Source organism: Patagioenas fasciata, chromosome Z (assembly GCF_037038585.1).
Source record: "Patagioenas fasciata isolate bPatFas1 chromosome Z, bPatFas1.hap1, whole genome shotgun sequence".
NCBI lineage: Eukaryota > Metazoa > Chordata > Aves > Columbiformes > Columbidae > Patagioenas > Patagioenas fasciata.
Window position 1 is genome coordinate 22,323,700 of NC_092560.1, and position 12,597 is coordinate 22,336,296.

Below are 12,597 nucleotides of genomic sequence, written 5' to 3' on the forward strand. Positions count from 1 at the left end.
CAGAGTCTAAAACTGGAAAAAAAAAAAAAAATACAGCCCAAACCCAACAATTCTAAGGTACAATCCAAATAAATGTAGAAGCACTGTATTGGGATATGGCATTACATTACGGTTAAACTTACCATTATTTTAACAAGTGAATCTAGTAGTCAAAACACAGTAAGAAAATTTGAAATGCTAATAAAATCTTTACTTGATTTGGTTTATTTATTTAAAATATGTGACAACTTGTCTCTTAGAGAAGATCAATATTGCTATGCAACAGGTCCTGTAAGTTTTAGCTTGAACCATTTAAAATACAGTGAATGTAGCTCCAGAAAACTTTCGATTTATACTCACTAGTAAAATAAAGTGAAGAATTTGGGCTAAATGTCACAAATATGGTAAAAAAGAGACACTGTTGAGAAAACATCAGAATTTTTGCTGAGATTTTTTAACATTTATGTTCCTAAGAGCAACAGGAAATACATTTATTCTCAATGCTGAAAAAGAAGACGTATGAAATGGTATTTTGGTTACAATTGTTAAAAGGTGTTCGTTATTGTGTCCTGCACCTATATTTGTATATTTTTCTTTCATGGCTGGCAAGCAACTAAATAGCAATGATGTAAGAGCTGTGATCAAAGTAAATATTACCAAATATTTCTAAAGGATGTTAACTTATATTTATGTACTGAACTGCAGGAAAGATTTTGGGAGGAATTAATATTTACTTTATCGTTATGAAATTAGATCAACGTATTTTACCATTTTCATTATAGAATTCAGATGGGTTCCACACCTACTTAAATTTACCAGGAAGATGTTAAAAAAGGAAAATTAGCTGGCAGGCTTGTATCCTGTAGGAAATGATATCATAAGAATCAGTATTCAAGATATTTGTAAGGAATCAACTACTCTTCTAGTTTTCAAATTTTCTTGTATTTTCTCATGTGTGAAGAGCTGCCAGAAATGCTCATGGTATTTGGCTTTAACTTTGAAGAAGGGGATTTGGAATCATAAGTAGGTGACTGAATGTGAGAAAAAGGGCCAATTTTATGACATCACCCTTATCTAGCACTTAATGTGCTGAAAATTATTTTAACACCTTAAGAACCCAGACTAAATGTCAATGGTTATCCACAGTGACATAGTACTTGTTAGTTGTCTTAGTATCAACGAAGTTACTCAAACAATACACAATTTTGAACAGATGCAAATTTGTCCCAGTGTAGTACAATTTAAATGATAAAATGTCTTGTGTGCTCAACAACTTCTTTATCTGATCTTCTGAGGTATCAGAATATTACTTCTGAAGCATATTATAATATCCTTTTGTTTTATGTAAGCATGAGACTATTTCAGAGAATGTGATGTGTAGAAAGGCAGGACAGCATTTTGGTAACTGCATTTCTTTGTCCTTTTTTTTTTTTCTTCCTTAGTGCCAATGTTTGTAAAAGAACGTATGTGTAGAGCAGCAGATTTCCGATAAATATGGTCTGTTTCAAGTAACTGACAGTACAAAGTATGGCACAGCTTCTTTGTTCTGTCACTATCCTGAAATAGTGAGATGAGAGAATAATGATAACCTAAACTTGCAGTGGAAAGATAACATGGTGCAAGTGTAGTAACTCTTGAAGTAATTAAGATAACAGAGAACCTCAAGAGTAAGCTGGTTTTGCTTTAGTCATGTGATTACAGAAAGCTTTCCAGAAAGTTTGTTTTGGTTTTGCTTTTCTTTTTGTTTTTCCCGTTGACTGGAGGTCAAACAACAACATGGAGACATTACTGAAGTTCTCTCATTTCCAAGGATGCTGGGACAGGAATTAGTAGGGCTCATTTGGAGACCTTTAAACTAGATTCAAAGGGAGATGGGGTTGTAGCTGGGCTTGCACCAGTGGGACAGTGCTCTAGAATTTATAAAGACCAGGAGGCTTCCCATCCCCCTAGGGTGAAATCAGTGTGCTCAATTCTCTCCCTGAAATGCCTGTACACCAATGAGCACAGCATGGGGAATAAGCAGGAGGAGTTAGAAACCTGTGTTCAGTCAGTTGTTTATGATCTGGTGGTAATTACAGAGTCATGGCGGGACAGCTCATATGACTGGAATGTGGTCATGGATGGCTATGTCCTTCTCAGGGAAGACAGGCCAGCCAGGTGTGGTGGTGGAGTTGCTCTTCATGTGAGAGAGCAACTACAATGTGTTGAGTACTGTCCAAGGGTGGATGAGGAGTGAGTTGAGAGTCTATGGGTGAGAATTAAGGGGCAGGCAGGCAGGGGTGATACTGTTGTGGGTGTCTATTACAGGGCACCAGATCAGTGTGAGGAAGTTGATGAAGCCTTCTATAGGCAGCTGAGAGCAGCCTCACAGTCACAGGTCCTGGTTGTCGTGTGGGTTTTTAACTTCCCTGATGTTTGCTGGAAGGACCATTCAGCCAGCCAGCCACAGTCCAGGGGGTTCCTCCAGTGCATTGATGATAACTTCCTGATGCAAATGGTGGAGGAGCCAACTAGGAGAGGTGCACTGCTGGACCTCATCCTCATTAACAAGGAGGGTCTGGTTCAAGTGGTAAAGGTTGAGGGCTGCCTTGGTTGCAGAGATCATGAAATGGTGGAGTTCAGGATCTCATGTGGCAGGAACACAATAGCTAGCAGAATTGCAACCCTGGACTTCAGCAGGGCAAACTTCGGCCTTTTCAAGCTATTGCTAGGGGAAATCCCATGGGAAAGGATACTTGAAGGTAAAGGGACCCAAGATAGCTGGTTAGCATTCAGGGATTGCTTCTACCAAGCTCAAGATCAGAGCATCCCAACACATAGGAAGTCAAGGAAGGGAGCCAGGAGACCTGCTTGGTTAAACAGGTAACTGCTGGATAAGCTCAAGTGGAAGAGGAGAGTTTACAGACCGTGGAAGGAGAGGCTGGCCACTTGGGAAGAATATGAGGCTGTTTTCAGAGGATGTAGGGAGGCAACTAGGAAGGCTAAGGCCTCCTTAGAATTAAACCTGGCGAGAGGAGTCAAAGACAACAGGAAGAGCTTCTTCAAATACATGGTAGATGAAACTAACACTAGAGGCAAGGTAGGCTCACTGGTGAATGAGGTGGGTGCCCTGGTGACAGAAGATACAGAGAAGGCAGAGTTGCTGAATGCCTTCTTTGCCTCTGTCTTCTCTGCTGGAGGTTGTTCTGAGGAGTCCTGTACTGCTGAGGCCCCAGAGGCAGTCAGGACAATGGAGGAGTTTGCCTTGGTTGATGAGGACTGGATTAGGGAGCAGTTAAGCAATCTGGACATCCATAAATTCGTGGTTCCTGATGGTATGCACCCACGGGTGCTGAGAGAGCTGGCTGAGGTCATTGCTAGACCACTCTCCATCATCTTTGTCAAGTCTTAGGAAACAGAAGAGGTGCCCGAGGACTGGAGGAAATCAAATATCACTCCGGTCTTCAAAAAGGGCAAGAAGGAGGACCTGGGTAACTGTAGACCAGTCAGCCTCACCTCCATCCCTAGAAAGTGATGGAACAACTTATCCTTGGTACCATCTCAAGGCATATCAAGGATAAGAGGGTCATTAGGGGCAGTCAGCATGGCTTCACCAAGGTGAAGTTGTGCTTGGCCAACCTCATAGGTTTTTATGAAGACACAATGAAGTGGTTAGATGATGGCAGAGCAGTGGATGTGGTCTACTTTGACCTCAGTAAAGCATTTGACACAGTCTCCCACAGCGTCCTTATAGCTAATCTGAGGAAGTGTGGACTGCATGATCAGGTAGTGAGGTGGACAGTGAACTGGCTGAAGGGAAGAAGCCAGAGAGTCACGGTCAATGGGGCAGAGTCTAGTTGAAGGCCTGTATACAGTGAAGTGCCTCAAGGGTTGGTACTGGGGCCGATATTATTCAATATATTCATCACTGACTTGGGTGAAGGAATAGAGTGTACGATCAGCAAGTTTGCTGATGACACCAAACTGAGAGGAGTAGCTGACACACCAGAAGGCTGTGCTACCATCCAGCAAGACCTGGACAGGCTGGAGAGTTGGTCAGGGAAGAATTTAATGAAATATAACAAGGGCAAGTGTAGAGTCTTCCATCTGGGTAGGAACAACCCCAGGTTCCAGTATAAGTTGGGGAATGACCTATTAGAGAGAAGCGTAGGGGAAAGGAACCTGGGGGTCCTGGTGGACAGCAGGATGACCATGAGCCAGCACTGTGCCCTTGTGGTCAAGAAGGCCAATGGCATCCTGAGGTATATTAGAAGGGGAGTGGTTATTAAGTCAAGAGAGGTTCTCCTCCCCCTCTGCTTTGCCCTGGTGAGACCGCATCTGGAATATTGTGTCCAGTTCTGGGCTCCTCAGTTCAAGAAGGACAGGGAACTGCTGGAGAGGGTCCAGCGTAGGGCAACAAAGATGATGAAGGGAGTGGAGCACCTCCCTTATGAAGAAAGGCTGAGGGAGCTGGGTCTCTTTAGTTTGGAGAAGAGGAGACTGAGGAGTGATCTCATTAATGTTTGCAAATATGTAAAGGGTGAGCATCACGAAGATGAAGCCAGGCTCTTCTCGGTGGCAAATTTAGTGCAAAATTGAATCTATTTTATATTTTATTTTATTTTAGTTTCGTTTATTTTATTTTATTTTAGTTTAGTTTAGTTTAGTTTAGTTTAGTTTAGTTTAGTTTAGTTCAGTTCAGTTTAGTTTAGTTTAGTTTAGTTTTAAGAATAAGAGAAATCAAACATGGCATCAGGTATTACTGAATAAGAAAAGTCTATTTATATAGTGTATTCTGGGGTAATTCATAAAGAACAGTGATCCTTGTGATTCTAATTAACTTCACTGTCTGACTTTCTAAGAACTTTATCTTACATTATGATCTTAAGTTACTTCAGGTGACAACGACTTAGGTGAAGCAACATTTTCCTGAATAAGTTTCTGTTCAGGTCATAAGAGATAAAGACAAGGGAAGAAACACTTCTATTGCTAAAACCTTCTCTTTGTAGGCTGAGTTACACAATTAAGAGAGTCCAGGAAAAAACAAACAAGAAAAGGTTGTGGAGAAGTGTGATAACTTTATAAAAAGGTCCTTAATTTGAAAAGGTTTTCTATGTTTTCTTCTGTTTGGGAATGGAATCTGAAGTCTTTCAACTATGTATGAAAATATCCTCAGAATGTCTTAATTTTATTACTTTGTATCTCACACAACAGTACAGTGCACTATCAGGACTCTTCTGACATTTTTTGTCATGAAATGAACAACTGCTTTTCTTATTAGTTTTTAGTCAAACTTAGGCTTTTTCTCCAGAAACTATTGATGTTTTGGTAGTTATATTTTGTTAGGCATGTGATATAAATGTATACATATAATGATAAAACAAATTCCATCACATGCAAGATAAAATATTTAAAAGCAATAGCTGCACAAATGAGATCTATACCCACATGAGTGAACAAAGATTATAAATTACTTTAAAAAGTGGTAGTCTTTGCACCAATTGTCATACCACAAAAAGGATAAATGATGTAAGGACTCCAACTGATTTGCATCTTTTCAGCATTTTGGTGTTTATCAAACCTTACTAAAACATAATTTTCTAAATTAAATAAGCATTCCTATGAGTTTGACATGACCAAACAAATTTCTTCAAATGCATTTCTATATAAGACATTTTCATACAACAAAATTATTAATTTATTCATATTAAATACTTGTAAGAGCAAAAGCTTAGTTTAACTTAAAATTACTTTTCTTCACTTCAAATTTTTTTAAAGTTTTGTGATTTCCATGGAATCTTTGTTTTCAGGTAAACTATAAATACCTTTGGGAAGGAGAAAAGGGAAAATATTTGAAAATAAAAAAACCTTTGAACTATGAATGGCATAAACATCCAAATAATTTCACTAACTCTGTTTAGTAAGTACCATGAAGAAACAACTTGTTTATACACAAAGTAAGAGAATGAGATCCCTAGGGTGAAGATGATCCAGAAGTAGAGCTGGCTTGAATGGCAAACAAATATTCTTTTCTCCGCAACATGTTGTTTCAATTGAGACTAGTTAAGAAGAAGGATTTCTGATTCTGTTTTTTAACCAATGTAATTGTTAGACTCACTTTCTTTTCATCTCCAGTATGTTTAATTTGTCTTTTTAGGCTAAATAGCAGTGATCATCTTTGCATTGTAACTATGTTTCTTTGTCCATGTATTACACACATAGCACTATTTTGTGAAATTCTGAGTTCTATATACTTTATGTCAGACTATGTCTTCATGAGAGAAATTTTGGACTTCTAAGGCTATGCTTCTTAGATTGCGTACAAATCTTCAAAGTGAGTACCTGTAGAAGATACGGGTTGTCTGACTGAAATTCAGACATATCAAGCCCATATTCTTTATGGTACAGCACCAGGAAGCAAGCCTAATAATTCATACTATGTCTATAATTGTTTTTAAAACAGCTCTGTGATTTAATGATCCATATGAGAGAGTGAAAATTTCAACTTCCCTGTTCTTATTTCAGTTTTACAGTTACTCTAGTGTAAGCAGTACAGTAGAAATTTTATTATCAGAAGGACAAGGCAGAAATCATTTCTTTGCAGATTTTGTTAATGATTAAGTTCTCTGTAGCTTTCTGGTAACATTATTACTACAATTGCAAGTAGAAGATGTTAATTCATAAATTGGAATTTTGCATTCTTCGTCCTAACAATTAATTAAAAGTTTCATTTTAACTTACCCAGATAAATGGACTTTATGTTGCAGCATACCATGTTGCAATATTGCATGTTGTGCTGTAAAATTTGGGTGTGCTGTAGACATAGTCTACTAACTTACACTTTCTGACTTACAGAAAAGGAGAAAATATTCACAGTTATTAATATGTTTACATATATAATAACTGCTTTTTATATACATATATATGTTCTGTCTCAGAACTAGCACAGAATGTAACTGCAAATAAATTATCTCAGGCTGGAGTAGTATCTTTCAATGCCTCTAAACTATTTTGGATAGAATGGATTTCTAGAGGCTCTCACTTTACTTCTGAAACATAATTGAGAATGCTAATGTACATGATTATTCAGAATCCACTTCTATTTTCAAAACCATAGCACTTCAGAAGAGATATTTGCCTTTTCTTAGAATGGGCAAAAGCTATGATATTTCAATGGCTGAATTAGGCTAAGTGCATTTTAAAATAGAATTCTAGTGACTCTAACTGCAATTACGCACAGGAAAAATACTTCAGAGAATTTTTTTCCACAGTGAATAGAATTGCTGGGTTTTTCACATCTTGCACACAAACTGTTCTCAAATAACTAGACGGAACTAAATGTCTTTCTCCTGATAAATCAAAAGTTCTTTGAATTAGTTTATTCATTCAGAACTTTGTATGTAAATTATGTAAGTCTATACGTAATCCCACAACAAAGTTCTGCATTGTCTCTAACTGCTGGAAAACTGGGGGGCAAAAAAACAGCTGCTGGTTGTGGTGGTTTTTTTTTGTTTGTTTGTTTGGTTGGTTGGTTGGTTGGTTTTTTGTTGTTGTTGTTATTGTTGGGGTTTTTTTGTTTGGTTTGGTTTGGTTTGGTTTGGTTTGGTTTGGTTTGGTTTGGTTTGGTTTGGTTTGGTTTGGTTTGGTTTTGCCTAGAACATATTGGCTTATTGGAGGATAAATGTAAAGAACACATGAATTCTATGTCATGACCATAAAAGCGTATTGGTGTTTAGAGAGAATCACCTTGAATCCAAACTTTTGCAGGGTAGCAATGCAATTGTGCAAGGATTCCAACTAAGAAACGTATTGCTTATCTGTTTTTTGAAAATGTCTTCTGGAAGTCTACTCAGATACTTCGTTGTCTTCAAGGTATAAGCTTCCTAGTTCTAATGTAATTATTTTTTGAAAATTTAAGCCATTTTTTTGTTATTTAGTCTTGCAAAAATAGAACAGTGTTAACTACCTAGTGTGTGTGAAGGACAATGAAGCATATAGAATTTCCTGATCTTTCCTCTTCTAAATTACATAAGATCAGCTACTTCAAGCTATGCTAAGAGGCTAGGTGCTTCATACCTCCTGTAATTCAGCTTTGCTCTGTTTTTACTTAAAAACTGTTTTGAAAAAAATAGTACAAAAAAATCTCATTTTTTCCAGTGTGAAACAACATTGAATAGCTGCTGTTTGTTTTTCACATAGAGGTCATTTCCTAGATGACACTGTCAGAAAGTCATTTGATGTTTTGCAGTAGTGAGGTATTCAGATTGTGATCCATTATAACAAAAGGTTTTGATAGGACTGCTATGTGATTGTTGATCTTCCATTTTGCTTACGATTTCTTCCTGCTAAATGTAGTACTCTGTATGCTTGTCTTTACTCTGGTGTTGGTGGGATTGTAACCTTTCTCACAGCATATTAATGTCATGCTGAATTTGGCACCTGTACCCAAACCTCTGGGCTCAGTGCATTCTACATTTTTTAACTTAAGATGTCAGTAGAAGTGAACAAAACCTATGATTTTGCTTTTTAGCTTGTCTTGCACTTTCCTTCATGGGGATTTAAATTATTGGTTCTTAAAATAATTGCCATATGGAGAAATTAATAAAATCTTGCTTTATAGCAAAGTAGATAATCTGACTCATGGAATTATTTATTTATTTTTAGTTATGCAATAGGCCTATCAAGTGATAAATCTGATGCTATTAACTCTTGTATACCTTATATTATCCTTGAGCAACAAATAATAGTTTTGCTTATTAATATTTGGATTTCATATCTGGCTATGCAAATCATCCTTTCAGACCTAAAGTTCTTAGGTTCTCTTTAAAATAAATAAAAATATCTCTGTCCTTCTTTAGTCCTTTTTGGACTGGTTGATGTTGAGTTTTGTGCTATCCTATTGTTTGCTCCTGTAGCTTGACCACAGGCAATTTGTGAGGAGTTCCTTCTACACCACAGACTGTACCACATGGAGAAAGAGGAGAGGCTGATTAGTAAAGCAGAATATTTGACAGAAAAGCGAGAGCAATATGTATGTTGTCTTTGAGTTATTTCCTTTATTCCTACAAGTCCTCAAAAGTTTGTAAGTTCCTAACCTCTGCAGAATCATAGAATAGTTTGGTTGGAAGGAACCTTCAAACATCATCTAGTCCAGCCGCCCTGCAATAAGCAAGGACATCTTCAACTAGGTCAGGTTGCTAAGGCCCCCCATGCAGCTTGGCCTTGAGTGTTTCCAGGGGTGGGGCATCTACTGTCTCACTCAGCAACCTGTTCCATGCTCATTGTAAAATATTTCTTCTTCATGTCTAGCCTGATTCTCCCCTCTTTTAGTTTAAAACTATCAGCCCTCGTCCTGTCATAACAGGCTATGCTAAGAAGTCTGTCCCCATCTTTCTTGTAGGCCCTTTTTAGGTACTGAAAGTCCAAAACCTTCTCTTCTCCAGGCTGAACACCACCAACTCTCGTAGCCTGCTATCACATGAGATGTGTTCCAGTGTTCTGATTATTTTTGTGGCCCCACTGGACCCATGCAGTAGGTCCATGTCTTTCCTTTAGTGAAGACCCCACAGCTGGACACAGTACTCCAGGTGTTGTCTCACCAGAGTGGAGCAGAAGAGCAGAATTACCTTCCCCAGACTTCTGATCATGCTTCTTTTGTTACAGCCGGCGATATGGTAGTTCTTGTGTTCTGTGAGTGTACATTGTCAGCTCATGTCAAGTTTTCCATCCATCAATATCCTCAAGTCCTTCTCAGCAGGACTGCTCTCAGTCCCTTTATCCCTCAGTCTATATTGATAGGTGGGGTTCCAACAATCCAGGTGCAGGACCTTGCACTTGGTCTTATTGTACCTTATGAATTCAAATGAATTCTCAAGCTTGTTCAAGTCCTTCTGAATGCCATCACATCTCTCAGACATGTCAACTGCCCCACTCAGCTTGGTGTTGTACATAAACATGCTGAGTGTTCAGTCAATCGTATTGTCTATGTTGTTGATGAAGGTATTAAATAGTACTGATCCCTATACAGACCCCTGAGGCACGTGGCTTGTCACTGATCTCCATCTGGACATTGCATCATTGGCAACTATTCTCTTGATGTGACCATACAGCCAATTCTTTACCACTGAACAGTCCATAGCTACAGCTGTGTGTAGCTGCAGTTGTAGCAGTTATAACTACAGATACTTTCTCTGGTACAAACGCCGTTATGTGTTAAAGATACCTGCTAAACCAGGTGAGGTGGTCAAAAGAAATTTATCTGTGATAATTGATTGATTAACTATTGCACCATGTTTCTGTGAGAGTGCTGTTGAATATTCTATGTGTTGATTTTAACCCCTAAGGTTAGAGTGCATTGAGGGAGAAGAGGTACCAGGGTAATTTTGAAGTCGTTGCTAGGAAAGGGAGAGCCCATACTGTTAAAAGACATTGAGTATTTCTGACAATTAAGTTATGAGAAAAACAGTGAATGAGGTGAAGTTTCAGACTTGTGTGGACACCAACACCATCTATTTTTAAATTCAGTCTATTTTATGCATAGTCTGTGTTCCCTGTGCTGCACAAGACATAAAGATTATTAATCCTTAAAAAGCAGAGAATGAAGAGAACTGTGAAATCTGCAGGATAGAATGCTTTAGGTTGCTTTGTAGCTTTTTGGTACTTGAAAGTTGAACTTTATGTTTGTGGACTTCACAGAAGTGTGTTGTTTTGGTTTGTTTGTTTGTTTGTTTCCAAATAAGTTGATTTTTTTCAGTGGCTTTAATATTAAATATTATATCAACTTTTCAATCCGTCTACAGTTGAGACAGTTTTATTAGTTGTTAATTAGTTACACTACAATATTAACTCATTACTTGTAGACAGCCACGTATTTTCTGAACTGAAGAAGTAGATCTTTCAGGCAGATTAAGAAAGATGCAGAATGTTTATGAGATAGGAAGCAGATTCATAGAAAAACGGATACAGAGGACTATGAGTGAAATAGACTAAAACTAAAGCACATTTAAGTATTTTGTTGTCTTCAAATCATGCAAATATCTGGCCCAATACTAAATAAACAGAGTGAAATAAGTTAGAATTGAATAGCTATTTAAAATTTCTGAATGAAATGAAGTGAGATATTAAAGGTTTTAATGTCTTGAGTTCCGTGAGCGTTTTTTTATGAACCTGGACATGAGTTGAATAAATCATTGAGACTTAACTGGCATTCATAAATTAACACTGCCCCCTTTCTTTGTATTCAATACCTGGAAAATATAATTCCCTTTTGAAGTGTTTATTTTTTGTTTGTGGCTTTTTTTTTCTGTTATACACACATTCTGCACATGTCTAGGTGTTTTTCCTTTGTTGAAATTTTCTTGTCTTGTATACCTGATGTTAACTGTTTGAACAATATTAATGAGCATTACACATTACATTGTGCAATTGCTTTTTTTTTAATTATTATTTTTTATTTTTAATTTTGTGTGTGTGGTAAAGATAAAATAAATGCTAGGAAGCTGAAACATACCACTAGATCATTCATACAGGTCACCCATAATCCCAGGAAAAACTTTGATTCTCCATCATCTCATAAAACAACAGATATTTTAGGTTCCTGGAACAAGCACAACAGAAGGCCATGGTCATGCAAAATGTTAACTGAGACACAGAAAAGCTGCAAAATACATGGACAAAGTTTTAATTTTTAATGGATGATATTATGAAGTATTCACTAAATGTGATTATTATTTGATTAATTTGGAAAATTCTCTCTCTCTACCTCACTTCCTTAGTACTTTAAATATCATATCTGTCCATTGGCTAATGCAGAGGAAAATATCAACAAGTAGTGGGAGAAAAAGAGGAACTTCACAGCTGAACTGCCTCTTGGTAGAGTACCACTGGGATGTTCTGAGTCAGCAGAGATGCACTGTTCTTTTTTAATTTCTGCTTCTAAGACATTTCACACTAATTGGATAAAAACAATATATATGAATTTTTCCACTACATTAATCTTGCAGTTTTTGTTGTACTGATCAAAAAAAGGTTTATATGCTCCATTAGAAAATTTATCTCAAGCACATTTCTGCAAGCTTACTATGCTGTATTAATTTTCTTCCGTTTTTGCACTAAAGAACTATCTTTTTGTCGTTACTACCCCTGTTACAGTAGTGATTTCAAAAGATTGGTGGGTTTTGGTTTGTTTGATTGGTTGGGTTTTGTTTGGTTGCTTGATTGCTTGTTTGTTTTAATCTAATAAACCTAATTCAAGATTTTGGCAACATTAAGATGAATAGGAACAATATTATTATTTCAGTGTTAATGAGAGGGATAGCCTAAACCTATAAGAACTGTACTGCAAATCTTTTTTCCAAAACAACTACTTATTTTTTTCATGAGACAGTAATTTGGTTTTGACACAGATTAATAATACATATTTATGACTGACTGTGTTTTTTATAATATGAATTAGAGTTGGAAAGTGTAAATAAAAGCCGTCTTGAAAGATAAATTTATGTAGGTATACAAAGACAGGCAAGAATCTGGATGGGTAAAACATGTAAAGGCTTACTGAGTGAGAATAAGCACATGAAGTGAACTAATCAGATCTGGTTTACATTGAACAGGTTATTTTGAACATGTTGAAGTTTATGAGAA

General features: G+C 37.1%; 1 protein-coding gene across 30 annotated transcripts in view; it reads left to right on the plus strand.

Annotated features, from left to right (window-relative positions):
- The window catches only part of PTPRD (protein tyrosine phosphatase receptor type D), a 1,234,877-nt gene that overhangs the window by 109,295 nt on the left and 1,112,985 nt on the right, over window positions 1-12,597 (plus strand). The gene's annotated exons all lie outside the window — the stretch shown is intronic.